Below are 16,021 nucleotides of genomic sequence, written 5' to 3'. Positions count from 1 at the left end.
GAAGAGAGAAATAGGGATGGGGAGGGATAGAAGTAGAAGGGAGAGGAAGAGAGAAATAGGGATGGGGAGGGATAGAAGTAGAAGGGAGAGGAAGAGAGAAATAGGGATGGGGAGGGATAGAAGTAGAGGGGAGAGGAAGAGAGAAATAGGGATGGGGAGGGATAGAAGTAGAGGGGAGAGGAAGAGAGAAATAGGGATGGGGAGGGATAGAAGTAGAGGGGAGAGGAAGAGAGAAATAGGGATGGGGAGGGATAGAAGTAGAGGGGAGAGGAAGAGAGAAATAGGGATGGGGAGGGATAGAAGTAAAGGGGAGAGGAAGAGAGAAATAGAAATAGGGATGGGGAGGGAAAGAGAAGGGGAGGAAGAGAGAAATAGGGATGGGGAGGGATAGAAAGAGAAGTAGAGGGGAGAGGAAGAGAGAAATAGGAATGGGAGGGATAGAAAGGGGGGAGAGAAATAGGGATGGGGAGGGATAGAAAGAGAAGTAGAGGGGAGAGGAAGAGAAATAGGGATGGGATGGGGAGGGATAGAAAGAGAAGTAGAGGGGAGAGGAAGAGAAATAGGGATGGGATGGGGAGGGATAGAAAGAGAAGTAGAGGGGAGAGGAAGAGAAATAGGGATGGGATGGGGAGGGATAGAAAGAGAAGTAGAGGGGAGAGGAAGAGAAATTGGGATGGGGAGGGATAGAAAGAGAAGTAGAGGGGAGAGGAAGAGAAATTGGGATGGGGAGGGATAGAAAGAGAAGTAGAGGGGAGAGGAAGAGAAATTGGGATGGGGAGGGATAGAAAGAGAAGTAGAGGGGAGAGGAAGAGAAATAGGGATGGGGAGGGATAGAAAGAGAAGTAGAGGGGAGAGGAAGAGAAATAGGGATGGGGAGGGATAGAAAGAGAAGTAGAGGGGAGAGGAAGAGAAATAGGGATGGGGAGGGATAGAAAGAGAAGTAGAGGGGAGAGGAAGAGAAATAGGGATGGGATGGGGAGGGATAGAAAGAGAAGTAGAGGGGAGAGGAAGAGAAATAGGGATGGGATGGGGAGGGATAGAAAGAGAAGTAGAGGGGAGAGGAAGAGAAATAGGGATGGGATGGGGAGGGATAGAAAGAGAAGTAGAGGGGAGAGGAAGAGGAAGAGAAATAGGGATGGGGAGGGATAGAAAGAGAAGTAGAGGGGAGAGGAAGAGAAATAGGGATGGGATGGGGAGGGATAGAAAGAGAAGTAGAGGGGAGAGGAAGAGAAATAGGGATGGGATGGGGAGGGATAGAAAGAGAAGTAGAGGGGAGAGGAAGAGAAATAGGGATGGGATGGGGAGGGATAGAAAGAGAAGTAGAGGGGAGAGGAAGAGGGATGGGATGGGGAGGGGAGGGATAGAAAGAGAAGTAGAGGGGAGAGGAAGAGAAATAGGGATGGGATGGGGAGGGATAGAAAGAGAAGTAGAGGGGAGAGGAAGAGAAATAGGGATGGGATGGGGAGGGATAGAAAGAGAAGTAGAGGGGAGAGGAAGAGAAATAGGGATGGGATGGGGAGGGATAGAAAGAGAAGTAGAGGGGAGAGGAAGAGAAATAGGGATGGGATGGGGAGGGATAGAAAGAGAAGTAGAGGGGAGAGGAAGAGAAATAGGGATGGGGAGGGATAGAAAGAGAAGTAGAGGGGAGAGGAAGAGAAATAGGGATGGGGAGGGATAGAAAGAGAAGTAGAGGGGAGAGCGAAGAGAGAAATAGGGATGGGGAGGGATAGAAGTGGAGGGGAGGGATAGAAGTGGAAGAGAGAAATAGGGATGGGAGGGAGAGAAGTAGAAGGGAGAGGAAGAGAGAAATGGGGATGGGAAGGGATAGAAAGGGGGAGAGAAATAGGGATGGGAGGGATAGAAAGAAGTAGAGGGGAGGGGAAGAGAAATAGAGATGGGGAGGGATAGAAAGAGAAGTGGGGAGGGATAGAAAGAGAAGTGGAGAGGAAGAGAGAAATAGGGATGGGAGGGATAGAAAGAAGTAGAGGGGAGGGGAAGAGAAATAGAGATGGGGAGGGATAGAAAGAGAAGTGGGGAGGGATAGAAAGAGAAGTGGAGAGGAAGAGAGAAATAGGGATGGGGAGGGATAGAAAGAAGTAGAGGGGAGGGGAAGAGAAATAGAGATGGGGAGGGATAGAAAGAGAAGTGGAGAGGAAGAGAGAAATAGGGATGGGGAGGGATAGAAGTAGAAGGGAGAGGAAGAGAGAAATAGGGATGGGGAGGGATAGAAGTAGAGGGGAGAGGAAGAGAGAAATAGAAGGGAGAGGAAGAGAGAAATAGGGATGGGGAGGGATAGAAGTAGAAGGGAGAGGAAGAGAGAAATAGGGATGGGGAGGGATAGAAGTAGAGGGGAGAGGAAGAGAGAAATAGAAGGGAGAGGAAGAGAGAAATGGGGATGGGGAGGGATAGAAGTAGAAGGGAGAGGAAGAGAGAAATAGGGATGGGGAGGGATAGAAGTAGAGGGGAGAGGAAGAGAGAAATAGAAGGGAGAGGAAGAGAGAAATAGGGATGGGGAGGGATAGAAGTAGAAGGGAGAGGAAGAGAGAAATAGGGATGGGGAAGGATAGAAGTAGAGGGGAGAGGAAGAGAGAAATAGGAATGGGGAGGGATAGAAAGGGGGAGAGAAATAGGGATGGGAGGGATAGAAAGAGAAGTAGAGGGGAGAGGGAGAGAAAGGGATGGAGAGGGAGAGATAGAAAGGGGAGAGATAGAGAAGTAGAGGGGAGAGGAAGGGGGAGAAATAGGGATGGGGTAGAAGGGAGAGGAAGAGAGAAATAGGGATGGGGAGGGATAGAAAGGGGAGAGATAGGGATGGGAGGGATAGAGGGGGAGAGGAAGAGAGAAATAGGGATGGGGAGGGATAGAAGTAGAGGGGGAGAGGAAGAGAGAAATCAGGATGGGAAGAGGGTTCAGGAGAGACGGAGAGAGATCGGGATGAGGAGAGATCGGGATGAGGAGAGAAATAGGAAGAGGAAGAGAAAGTAGGGGGAGGGAGGAAGAGAAAATGGGATGAGGAAGGGAGAGATAGAAAGTAGGGGAGAGAGGAAGAGAGAAATAGGGATAGGGAGAAGGGGAGTGGGGAAGAGAAAGGGATGGGGAGAGGGTTCGGGAGAGGAAGAAAGAAATAGGGATGGGGAGGGATAGGGATATAAAGAGAAGGGGAGAGAAATAGGGAGAGAGAAGTAGAGGAAAGAGGAAGAGAGAAAGAAGTAGAGGAAAGAGGAAGAGAGAAAGTAGGGGGAGGGAGGAAGAGAGGGAGATAAATAAGGATGAGGAAGGGAGAGAAAGAGAAGTAGGGGAGAGAGGAAGAGAGTGATAAAGATGTAGGGGAGAGGAAGAGAGAAGTAGGGGGAGAGAGGAAAAGAAATAGGGATGAGGGGAGAGAGAAGTAGGGGAGAGGAAGAGAAATAGGGATGAGGGAGAGAGGAAGAGAGAAATAGGGATGGGGAGAGGGAGAGAAATAGGGATGAGGAGGGATAGGGATATAAAGAGGAGGGGAGAGAGGGATAGGGAGAGGAAGAGAGAAGTAGAGGGAAGAGGAAGAGAGAAATTAGGGGAGGGAGGGAGAGAAATAGGGATGAGGGGAGAGATAGAAGTAGGGGAGAGGAAGAGAAATAGGGATGAGGGGAGAGAGAAGTAGGGGAGAGGAAGAGAAATAGGGATGGGGAGAGGGAGAGAAATAGGGATAGGGAGAAGGGGAGTGGGGAACAGAGAAATAGGGATAGGGAGAGAGGGATAGAGAATTAGAGATGAAGGATAGAGAGGGAAGAGAGAAATAGGGATGGGAAGAAGTTGAGGGGGAGGGATGTAGAGGGAAGAGAAATAGGGATGTAGAGGGGGATAAAAAGTGGAGGGGCGGGGATGTAGAGGGGAGAGAGGAAGAGGTAGATACAGAGGTGGGTAAAGAGGGATAGTGATACAAATAGAGAGACAGAGAGGGGGCTAGGGAGGAATACAAATAGGGAGGCATAGAGCGAGAAAGGTAGACAGATAATAGAAAGACTGATAGCAAAAGATACGGATAGAGGTAGAGCTAAGACAGAAATAGAGAAGTAGATCGATATATAGAGAAAGATGGGTAGAGAGGTAAGTAGAGAGGGATGGGTGGATAAAGAGAGGTAGAAAGCAACAGATAGATAGGGAGATATATATAGAGAGAGAAAGAGATAGGGAGCTAGATAGAGAATTTGAGAGAGAGACCTGTAGACAGAGCAATAGAAAGAGAAGCAAAGGTCAAGAGAGATAAACAGCCTCATTTGCCCCCGGCATGTCGATGCGGGTATTAAATGTATTGTATAGAGTAAAATGTCGAAATTAGAAACAAGGACAGATTTAATAAATGCTGAGTTTTATTTTGACATCTTTATGCATATTGTACACCAAAAAATTGACATTTTGCTTAACACCCTACTTCTAGGCTAACACTTAATTTAGCTACAGCTCCACTTCTTCTACAGTTGTTGAACCCGAGTATTGCAAAATTCTGTAATAAAAAAGAGAACCATTACATTAAAGATGCACAAAACTAAACTTCTACCCCCTCAATCACACCACCATCATTTTGTGTTAGTGTCAGACACAGGCATTGGCCAATGTAACCAAATATATCCTAAGCACAACTTTGTCTGGAACAAAGTTAAGGAATGGAGGGGCGCGTAACAGACCAAATTGGCCCCCCACAAAAGAAAAATCAAGCAGTGAGGGTCAGGGAAACATAACTATCAAAAATAAACCTGTTTGAGTTAAGAAAAACTCAAAGATCTTGAAACTGCTGTTAAGCACCAGAAACAGAAATCAGTATTTACTCGGAATCACTGTCAGCTAAGCGGAGTCCAGCCACTAGCGTGAGGAGAGCAGTGAACTAACAAAATATGGAAAAATACAAAGAAGATGGCCAAAAAATAAATATGGATAAATACGGACTGAAATGTTGAGTAAATACAATAAAGATGGAAGCTATATATATATATATATATATATACACACACACACACACACACAAACATGCAGCTGAAACAGATACTGTAGAACTACAAAAGATATGCATAGTAAATGTGTACCACAGACAAAACAAAAAAATGAATGATGCAGCTGAAAGAATAGAACTTTAGCAGATATCAAGGTAGAGGTATACCATAGTGATATGGGAGAGTACATAACTGATACAGCAGAAAAACTAGATACTGTAGAGCCATAACATACAGCAGAAGCAAGTGTGGAGCTAAAACAGATGTACATGTTGGATAGAAACCATACCAATATAACAGATAAACTGAACATGAAAAATGCTATATAACAGAGATACAGAGGATTATTATGAGCAGAAATGTTTTAAAGATGTACAAGGAAGAGGGATCATCTTGCAGAAATCAGTATCTAATGAATGATAAGTAGGCATAATCTTCACCATCAGGTATTCCAATCTGAGGAGCACTCCAGAAATCTCTGCTACTGGGGCATGATCAGCATCTGTTGCGTTTTCCGGAACACTCAAGTTGCAAGAGGGATGTTCATAATTCCTGGCTCTGTAGGGATGGCATCGTAGCTCGGTAGCTCGAGCTCCATGCCGTTGGTGTCGAAATCTGCAGAATAAACAGAGGTCATAAGTGCTGGCCTCTCCCAAAGCTCTTAGCTGTCACTTGCAGTCCCTGATTGGATAGCTTGAGGTAACTTTAGGCTCAAAGTCCTTAGGGTCATATCCCTTGCCCATTTAGCTAGCACAGATGACCTAAAACAGTCGCTACCCAGTACCCCCAAGTACATCATTGCACTGGAGGCCACACTGCTCAAGGATGCAAGATGCAAACAGTGGTAAGAACTTGGGTGGAAAGAGTAGAAGCCTTACAATCCGCTTACGCTATCACTATGCAGACTAATAGGTATGGGGTAAGTGATGAAGATTGGGGGTTCTCTCACCCTTGCCCTATCTTGCATAATTATTGTTGAACTGTTTATATTACTCAATCACTCCCAGGAATCAACCAAGCACCATTTACCATCACCAATACCACATCTAAAAATCTAGCAAGCACCTACAAAAAGTGTAATTTCTTTCACAAAACTGACCGTTCTTTTCATGACAGCCAAACAACTTTCAAAGTAATGGCATAAAAACAACACTGTTAAAGCCCATAGCTCACACATTTAGAAAGAAAGGGCTGCCCCATTAGCTTTGCCAATGTTCATTTGATTGGTCACTAAGCCAAAAAGAGCCATCCAGCATGCATGTTTGACATGGAGGCCATCCTGAAAGCATAATCATTCCTAGGTGGTCACCATATTTGATGCAAGTTTGCATGTGTTGCAACAAATACATATTTATGTTGGTGCATGCTTGTCATACACTAGCCATATTTGTTTTTTACCCGTACCAACACACCTGAATGGTAAACTAAATTTTAAGGGCTGCTTATATGCATTAAATAAATGAACCCAGTGGCTTGGTATCAACTTCGCAGCAGCTGGACCCTGGGGAGAAAAAAAAACATAACATGAGCAGAAGGGTAACTGAAGGTGCAGGAGCACCTGCAGATGTGAGGGTGGAGACACTTAATTTTTCATAATCTAAAGATTAAAAAAAAAAACATATTGATGCATATTTTTCATGTGCTGGCATCCTCAGACTCTGGGTCAGACAGTTTAGTGTCACAAGTGACATATCCCATCCCCGTATTACAATTCCCATAGGTTATCATGGGATCTTAATACAACAGACAAGATCTGTCACTTTAGTGAGAGTAACCCCATCTGCCAAATTTAAAATTAAGCCCAAACGCTGAAGGACAGGCTTATTAGCCACATTTAGTCTGTGCCAGCCAAGTCTTATTTATTCCTACTGACCCATCCATGTGTTCTATTTTTCAGATGTGTCTATGCCCATAATACTAACCAACTGTTCTTGCCACTCTGGAACTGCTGAGATGTATTACTTCTTTGGCCTTGTAATAGCTAAAGGCTGGTTTGCTTTATCAGAGGACAACTGATTTTAGCTGAAGTCAATGGGAAATTCTGCTGAGTTGTGTTCTGAGCCTGTAAAGTCCTGGCCTAGGCCTTCTCCAATTTATGTGAAACTAATAAGGGAAAGTCCAGAAGTCTAAAATTAAGAAGTCCAAAAGTGGTATATCTGTCAGGAACATTTATAGCCACATACTTTCAAAGATGTGAGCACCCACTGATATTTGTGTTCAACTCATCTTCTACAACTATAACCAGTGGTGTCTTGAACATATATGTTGTGTACAAGTTTCTCACCAGAGTTGCTGATCTGAAGTGTACCAGCCTCTCTACAGCACTGCAGCTAAGTGAATAATATTCTTTGACGTCTACATTCTGTTCGTGAGCAGTGACATTTACACAATCAAACTGGAGGCACCGCTGTTTAAGGGGCGGTTTCTGATGTGTACACCACAAGGGGCAATGGCTACCCGGGTGGATCAGGCACATACCACGAAAAGATTTGCCTGCCTTTGAATTAATTGAAGAAAGGACTTCAGGCTGAACTTTGTGAAACTTTGTGAAACAGTGGAGTAACTACACTAGGAAAAATTCACACTTACAGTTCAAGTATAGGCACGTTTGTATGATTACATTACCTTCATGAATCATTGAATATAGTAAGTAAAATATATTTAAATCTTAATTTGAAATAACATGGGGCATGGGAATATAAAAAAAGGTGGTATTAAAATATTTATGGGATACAGAGCTAAGGAACACCGATTGCTAGGCTTGTGACCTTCAAACTAAAGAAGATTGTATAGTGATGCATTTATAATCCACAATTAAAGATAAAACTGTGCATTGATGGCCAGTTTCCGATGTGAGAAGTTTCTGGATTGAACACTACAGTGTTTTATGTACACACACCTTGGACTAAGAGCTACTAGCTTTTGCTAAAGACTATTCAAACATTAATGAAAATGGATGAATGGTAGACCCACAACTAAAGGTTACTAAAGAATGGATGACTGGTAAGGGACATAGACCATATGTTTTCCATTACAGTGCCAAAAGATATGGAAAAACCATACAGGAAAACAAATGAGTAGAAAAGTGCCATAATGCAACATTTAAAAATAAATTCAGGATGATGGGCCCATACATGAAGAAATAACTAACTGGCAAAAATAGAGACTATAAATTAACACAAACTAAACAAAGTAGGAATGAAACAGTCCACAGCTATTATGCTCCAGGAAATAAGTTTCTTTCTACACAGTGACATGGATCCCAAAGAGGAAGGACCAACAACTGCATTGGTTAGTTGCTTTATTCAAATTGTACAAGATAAGGACATCTATTAGATTCAATACCTAGTTGGACTACAAAACCATTGACAGAAATGCCTGCCATATTAGTATTAATCTGAGAAGCATGATAATGATGAAACTCAAACTGACAAATCCAGTAAGGATTAGAAAGAACATGTTTTGTTGCAACAGAGTGACAATAGGGGGCGAGAAACGCAATGAGGATAGACTGGACGATTTGGCAGAGGAAGGGACTTTGCACCACTATAAATACAACCCAAAGCTAGGGTATGCTACCACTGTGGGGCATCTGACCACTGGGTAAGTGTGTCCCTGGAATCAAAAAGGACAGATGTAAGAGCAGACAGTGAGGCCATTCACCTATGACCATCAAAGGCTAAGTACCCTGCCTGGCAGAGGTTTGCACTATATACTGTCCGTAGTTAAGGATGCCAGCATTTTAAACATGCTGGTAAATACAGCAGTAATATCTATTGTATTCACTGGGTCATTTTAAGTGCATGGCTACCCAGAAGGGCAACTCGGGGTTATGCAAGCCCAGTAACTGGCTAGAGAACTTCTAAACAGTTTCCTAAATGAAATTCTGATTTGGTTGGTCTTAAATTCTGTGGGAGATCATTCCAGAACTTCGGTTCTACAAAAGCAAGACCCTCATCAACTCCTACTCCTTTTATCTCTAGGAGTAGGAGACACACTGGCATTTGGAACAGTACTCTGGAAGGCTTGTAAGGGAACAGTAGCTTGCCTCATTTTAGGGCCTCTGTTCATTACTATGGGCCAAACAATAACTTAATGTATCCTTTTGGAGCACCCTTCTCCCTCCCAGTGGCACTGGCCTCAGGAGCAGGTCTGCCAGCATCAGAGCTGCAAAACCCGGTTACCCTACACAAATCAGGCGCGATCTCCCCATGGGCCGCAGCCGTGCTGGAGAGGCAAAGACTCACCTGTGGGGCCACCAGGAGTCGTACTGTAATCCATCATCAACCCGGGGAAGGCTGCTGCATTAGCCAGGGGCAGGGAGTAACCAGACCCTAATTTCATGACTTCAGGACCTGAGCAGTACCAATCGTTTACCTTAAGCTCCTCACCACACTCCCTTACGATTACCATGACTCCTATTAAGAGGAGCTCAGCATATTTTCTTTTAAACTCATACTCTCAACGGCCCATCACACTGGGACAGCACAAAGCCCACTAAAGAAGCTGCCTTTCGCTCTAGCACTGCAAGTTATACACAAGATTACTGACACTCCTGACATCATGAGGAGTTACAACAGATCATTGCCAGGGGCATATTAGTGAGGCTAACCCTCTGGGCTGATGAGCATATCAGACCTCAAGCATCGGTTTAGACCTGGTAGGGGTACTATACAGCAGAAACTCATTTTATATCAGCCAAATAACTTGGTGAGAGGGGTCCAGTATATCTGGCCTTTATTGACCTTAGCTCCACCTTTAAAAAGGTGAACAGACATTGCTCAGCTTTTGCTTACTGAATAGATCTGTAAAATGTAATGTTTTAACTACTCTACGTAGTTAGGACAATGGCACTGTAACTAACTATTGTAAACAGAAAACCCACTCCCTCACTAAAACACCATTCTAATAGCCGGCTCGCATTGGATGAAACATATGGGAGCAGCAATAGTAAAATTAGCCCATTGCCCATCACAAGAGCTATATTCCTTCTTCTAAAGAAGGATCTGAATACTACTGCTACACTACAGTCAACTCACAGGATAGCCACTCTGAGGAAACCTTCACTCATCTCAGTTCTCAAAATTAACACAGACACTAAAGTTCTGTTTAATACTTTATTTTACAGATATATGAAACTTTGAAGTGAGTAGGTCTGGCCACCAAAGTTTTCCCCCCAAGAGGCTTCCTGTGGGAAGAAACACCTACAAAAAACAATGAAGAAAGTGAGCGAGGACAGCTATGGCTACCTGAGATGTGTAAACATCAAAATTAACACTAAGATTTTTTAAGAGGTTCCTCCAGTCTGCTGTAAAGCAAATATGGGAGTCTCGCCTACAGTGGAGAGAAGGCCATCCCATGCATGCAAGTATAGTAAAGTAGAAAAATTGAGTAGACAGGTCACAGCCTTGTGAAATGATATCAAATAGTTGTTTGAAGTACACATGCATCTTTGATAATCTTCACTCCTCAAAGCTCGAGTTGCTGTACAACCCTCTGCAAGCAGATTACAGCGTTTGGGAGTGCAATCTTTATGAAGCCTACATCACCAGTCCTCACAGCAATCTCCCCTTACTCGTGCCATTCTACAACCACCTCAGAAATCACTGATCCAAACTGACAAATGCAATCACATTCATAACATACTTTTATAGTGCATGTAACTTTATGAACCCATAACTTACCACTCAGTGCAGGCGGTGCTGGGTGCAAAAACGGGCTTTACGCTGCAGAGGCCAACCGAACACCAGATCAGCTGCAGAAGACTGTCCTAAAGCTGCAGAAAAAAAATAAACATTGAAATCCTAAACTAGATACACTTCAGTTAGCAATAATTGGTACAAAACGATGCAGGACAACTGAGTCAAGAAGGTGATCTATTTATCAAATTGTACCAACTGCAAGACCCAAATACTAACTTTAGCCCCACTCCAAGGGTATAATTTCAGGAAAAAAGGAGAAAGTTTGACTGAATTCTCTCAATAAAAGGCACTTGGGGGTTCTTTTGGATGCCTCAACTAGAGAGATGAGACCAATCCCTCCCCGTTTAGACACGATTACCTAAAGCCAAATCATTCCTTGCGAATTCCTGGGAAAATAGTTAAGAAAATACAATATAATAAGGTAGAATATAAATGTTAAAAGATGACAAGAGGCACTGTGTGTGAAACAACTTAATTATTTTAGTGGATGTTAATGGCACCCAGCACCTAAAGAGGTTTTATCCAAAAAGAAAAGGAAACCAGCCTCAGCAGCTACCCACGCATGTACACTAGCCAGAGGGAGCAGCCACCAGACCATTAGTAGCTACCTACAAGGGTTAGATCCACGACATTACGTGGAGACTGACAAAAATTAGCAGGTTCTGCACATTTACAAGCTCCCTCCAGTCCCAACCCCCTCAAGCCAACCCCAAGTCCACTGCTTAACGTCCACCTCAGGCCTATGTAAAGACAAACATTGTACTCCAACCATGCTACTATGTACACCCAGACCTTACAAACCCCAGTTACAAGTGTTTGTAGAAAAGTATCATGAAATACTATTACAGCTAAATAAATGCTTGCAGGGTGAACCATTCACTACCCGAGAAACCAATTATGCCTTTGAAGTGTAAACTCATTTTTAGCTTCAATACAGTGCTATTGGTTTTCTGAAAAGGTCATAGATTCCCCTAGATCTCAAACACCCCTTTTAAGAATATATAAAATGCAGTCACTATAGAAAAGTGGTTATGTATTTCTAGTAATAGTAAAAATATTTCTAAGCAGGGATTATGGGACAGTTTCCCCTTTAATATTCTACTGCAGATATAAAGCAGTCTTTAACACAATATTGCTTACTCTTTTCAGTTTATCGTACGGCAATGTGATTTACATTTCCTTAAACTTGGATTTCCAGGATTTAAATACCTCAGTTCTCATTCCCATAAATTACCATACATCGTATAAACCCCATGACTTACCCTTAATACTGCAGCTTGAATTGGATAGGTGACAAGATGATATGTAGGCGGCTTAGCCATCTATACTTCAGGAATTCCCGCAGCACACACTGGAGGCCACTTACAAAGCAGTGGGGAATCTGCAAGATACCAAGGACAAATTCGTACAGAGGTTAAGTGAAGAATTCAATATCTTGAGGTGAGAAAGTGGCAAGTATCTGTGCGTTCTGTGCCAGCAAGTAGACCTTCCAGGGTCAAAACTAGCAGCTCTTCATTTGCCACCAGGATTTTTCCTCTAGAGAGGAGAGATTATTTCACTGTGAGGTGCCTGAAGAGGAGCTCTGTGCTGCCCCTGGGTGCAGAATTCGGGCTCTCGAGAGAGGTGACAGGTGGCACCAATCCCTGCCTCCCCAGCAGACGGCAGCACTACAATCGGTTCAATACGAGGACACCAAACACATGGGTGCGCACATGGAGCCCCGGCTGCTGTGCTGGGGTCAGGTTTAAATAGAAGCTACTTCATTTTAAAATAATCATACCATAAAATAGAAGTAAAATAAATAAGTCGATACACAAAGGATAACATACAAGTGGAAATATTGCTATTAGACTTAAAACAGCATGGCAGGATGCTAGTGTCCTACAGTCCCTCACACCACTATTGTATTGACTAAACACAAACTTTTCCTACTTATACAATGTATTATTACTGGAAAATCTGCAGCTCCACCCCCATACTACTGACCAAGATACACCCCTGAAGTGTATGGATAGGAACATGTCCATTGTGCACCCGTCTGATTGCTTTGATAATAAAATTTAAACATTCTGATCTTAGTTTTGGAAGTACAGAAGAGGTCGTTCTCGTTGGAGATCAGTGCCTATGGGATACGACACAATGACCTGTCCTTTACAGTATGCAAATTGCACATTTTTCTTGGTTAGGGAGTTAGATTGCGTCATATAGGGTGTATAGGGTAAAGTGTCTGAGACTGGCTTGCTCCCACAGGTGGAGGTTTGGTTGGCATCAGATTCCCTAGTGAATGGAAGAGCAGAATGAAAGGTAGACTTAACTTTTCACTTCGTTGCACTTGGTCAAGTTCTTACTTCATCCAGGACGTAGACTAAATTCCTATGCCGTGATATGTTCAATCAACTGATTTTCTACCCTTGAGAAGTGTAGAGCTGAAAGTGATCGTTTTGTGTGTCGCCTAAACATGATGTTTGTAGAAAACAGAAATAGACAATGGCAGAGTAAGATTTGGCTCTTAAATAAACACTTTCATAAAGTGCAGAGATAGTAATTTGGGGGGCGGTTAAGAATACACTATAAGAGCCAGCTCACGGTACTCACCTGACGGACCTCAAATACAGATGAGGACGGCAGAAACGCCTTTTCTGACAACTTGCACTGTAAGCTACCTCAGTGATAAAATACAATAACGACAAAACAACGTTCTGGAAGTTATACATTTTTTCCACAAGATTTAAGGCCTCGAAAACATCAAGACTTGCAGCCAAATAAGTTGGAAGGCTTGGAACTGCCAATGCAAAATATACCAGGGTGTACCCACTTGCTATACTATAAACCACAGCTGCACCGGCTCTGCTCCCCAAAAATTATAACATTTACCCACTAAGACGATTACTAGGTATAGTGCTTCGAGAACGCCTGTTTTTACTGAAATGCATAAAATGAAACACCAGTTTAAGCGTTTTGTTCATAGCACACTGACGTGCACTTAAAATATTAACACAGCAAGAGCCAGACAAAAATAAGCCAAAGTAATAATTCGGAGAACTGGAAAGTGTGTTCTGACCTCAGAGAAAAGCGTTACCTGCTCGTGAGACATCTTCACGAATGACGGGAAATTGGAGCAAAGAACCACAAAACAAAAACTGGAGTTAAAGATCCCGCGGACACTCGGCCCCACCTTCGTCTTCAGCCTCCCCGCGAGAACAGCAAAGCACCGAAGTCTGAGACTACAAAACAAACAAATCACAAACACCAAAGCCACCCGGGAACCTTCGGTGCATAATTACAACAGCTCGACCTAAATATGCGAGATAAATCAAGGAGAAGAACATACCCTCTAAAGCCAGAATAAACACGGGTTTACCGGCGCCGTTTGGAATACAACCCGCGCTCCCGGAAGGAAAACAAAAACGCACACCTTCCGCTGCACGCTTTTTAAATCCCCGTTCGGCGGGAGGCATCTGGTCACGTGGCCATCTTTGGACGAATCAGAGGCGCTCCGATAATGACAGGCCACGCCTATTTCGGGCATCCGACGATCTCCTGGCCAATCCAAGGCTTGCGTGAGACGCTGGCGGCAGGAGGGGAAACGTGTGAGCGGAATGGGATACAGCCAGGTTAACTATCCGAGTGTCCTTGATTGGCTCCCAAGGGAGAGCGGCATTGTGATTGGACAGGCGGTAATAGGATGCGGCCTGCAAACAATCCGAGTGCTCCGTCATTGATTGGCTCCCGAGGGGAAAAAGGGCTTATGATTGAACGGCTGGTAATAGGGTGCGGCCAGGCGAACAATCTGGGTGTCCTGGATTAGCTCCCGAAGGAGAGCTGGGTTGTGATGGACAGCTGGTGACTTGATGCAGACCAGTATGGGCCAGCACTTTTATTGTGCCTAGGTAATGCCCTTCTAGACAGCGCTTTAAATTGGTAGATACAGAGTACCTGCACAAAATTCATCTAAAAAAGGAGTGCTCTGGCACTCGTGCATTACCCTCAGTTTCAGTACTGAAAAAAAATTGGACCCAATACAGCACTTTGGCCCTCATTTACAAGGACGTTCTGCCACCGGAACATCATAGTGGCCACTTTGCATGAAAGTGGTGTGCAGTGGGTGTTAATGTGGGCACTCCCCTGCAACACCATTCAATTTTGATGAGAATTCGTAAACCTGAGGCAGCACCAACACTAATGCCACCCTAATGGTGATGTTAGCATGGCGCAACAAGGAAAAATACTTTTATTTCCCTCATTTTTGCTTTTCCTATGTGTGCTGCATTCTGCATGAGTTATAGTTACCTTAAGGCACAAGTTATAGTTACTTAACCATAACAGGTGAATTTCTATATTTTTGTATGTTTAAAATGAGAACCTAACTATAACATCCCTGTAATCTTTGATTTTTAAATTGAATATATATAAATATATCAACATATATCTATATATATATATATATATACAGGGAGTGAAGAATTATTAGGCAAGTTGTATTTTTGAGGATTAATTTTATTATTGAACAACAACCATGTTCTCAATGAACCCAAAAAACTCATTAATATCAAAGCTGAATATTTTTGGAAGTAGTTTTTAGTTTGTTTTTAGTTTTAGCTATGTTAGGGGGATATCTGTGTGTGCAGGTGACTATTACTGTGCATAATTATTAGGCAACTTAACAAAAAAAAAAATATATACCCATTTCAATTATTTATTATTACCAGTGAAACCAATATAACATCTCAACATTCACAAATATACATTTCTGACATTCAAAAACAAAACAAAAACAAATCAGTGACCAATATAGCCACCTTTCTTTGCAAGGACACTCAAAAGCCTGCCATCCATGGATTCTGTCAGTGTTTTGATCTGTTCACCATCAACATTGCGTGCAGCAGCAACCACAGCCTCCCAGACACTGTTCAGAGAGGTGTACTGTTTTCCCTCCTTGTAAATCTCACATTTGATGATGGACCACAGGTTCTCAATGGGGTTCAGATCAGGTGAACAAGGAGGCCATGTCATTAGATTTCCTTCTTTTATACCCTTTCTTGCCAGCCACGCTGTGGAGTACTTGGACGCGTGTGATGGAGCATTGTCCTGCATGAAAATCATGTTTTTCTTGAAGGATGCAGACTTCTTCCTGTACCACTGCTTGAAGAAGGTGTCTTCCAGGAACTGGCAGTAGGACTGGGAGTTGAGCTTGACTCCATCCTCAACCCGAAAAGGCCCCACAAGCTCATCTTTGATGATACCAGCCCAAACCAGTACTCCACCTCCACCTTGCTGGCGTCTGAGTCGGACTGGAGCTCTCTGCCCTTTACCAATCCAGCCACGGGCCCATCCATCTGGCCCATCAAGACT

At 43.5% G+C, this 16,021-nt stretch overlaps 1 long non-coding RNA gene across 7 annotated transcripts; it reads right to left on the bottom strand.

The window, feature by feature from the left end:
- Positions 1–4,331: 4,331 nt before the first annotated feature.
- On the bottom strand, positions 4,332–14,994 carry LOC138266882 (uncharacterized). 7 transcript variants are annotated; one of them, XR_011199747.1, is made up of 6 exons: positions 14,001–14,994; positions 13,265–13,893; positions 12,985–13,121; positions 11,932–12,050; positions 10,652–10,743; positions 4,332–5,582 (listed from the first exon to the last, which is right to left on the bottom strand). It is a non-coding gene; the product is annotated as an uncharacterized lncRNA (long non-coding RNA). The 7 variants fall into 7 exon arrangements; XR_011199746.1 differs by having other exon boundaries at positions 13,265–13,328; positions 13,749–14,949; XR_011199742.1 differs by having other exon boundaries at positions 13,265–14,616.
- Positions 14,995–16,021: the final 1,027 nt, after the last annotated feature.

Source organism: Pleurodeles waltl, chromosome 12 (genome assembly GCF_031143425.1).
Source record: "Pleurodeles waltl isolate 20211129_DDA chromosome 12, aPleWal1.hap1.20221129, whole genome shotgun sequence".
NCBI lineage: Eukaryota > Metazoa > Chordata > Amphibia > Caudata > Salamandridae > Pleurodeles > Pleurodeles waltl.
This window is presented reverse-complemented; position numbering and strand designations above follow the sequence as displayed.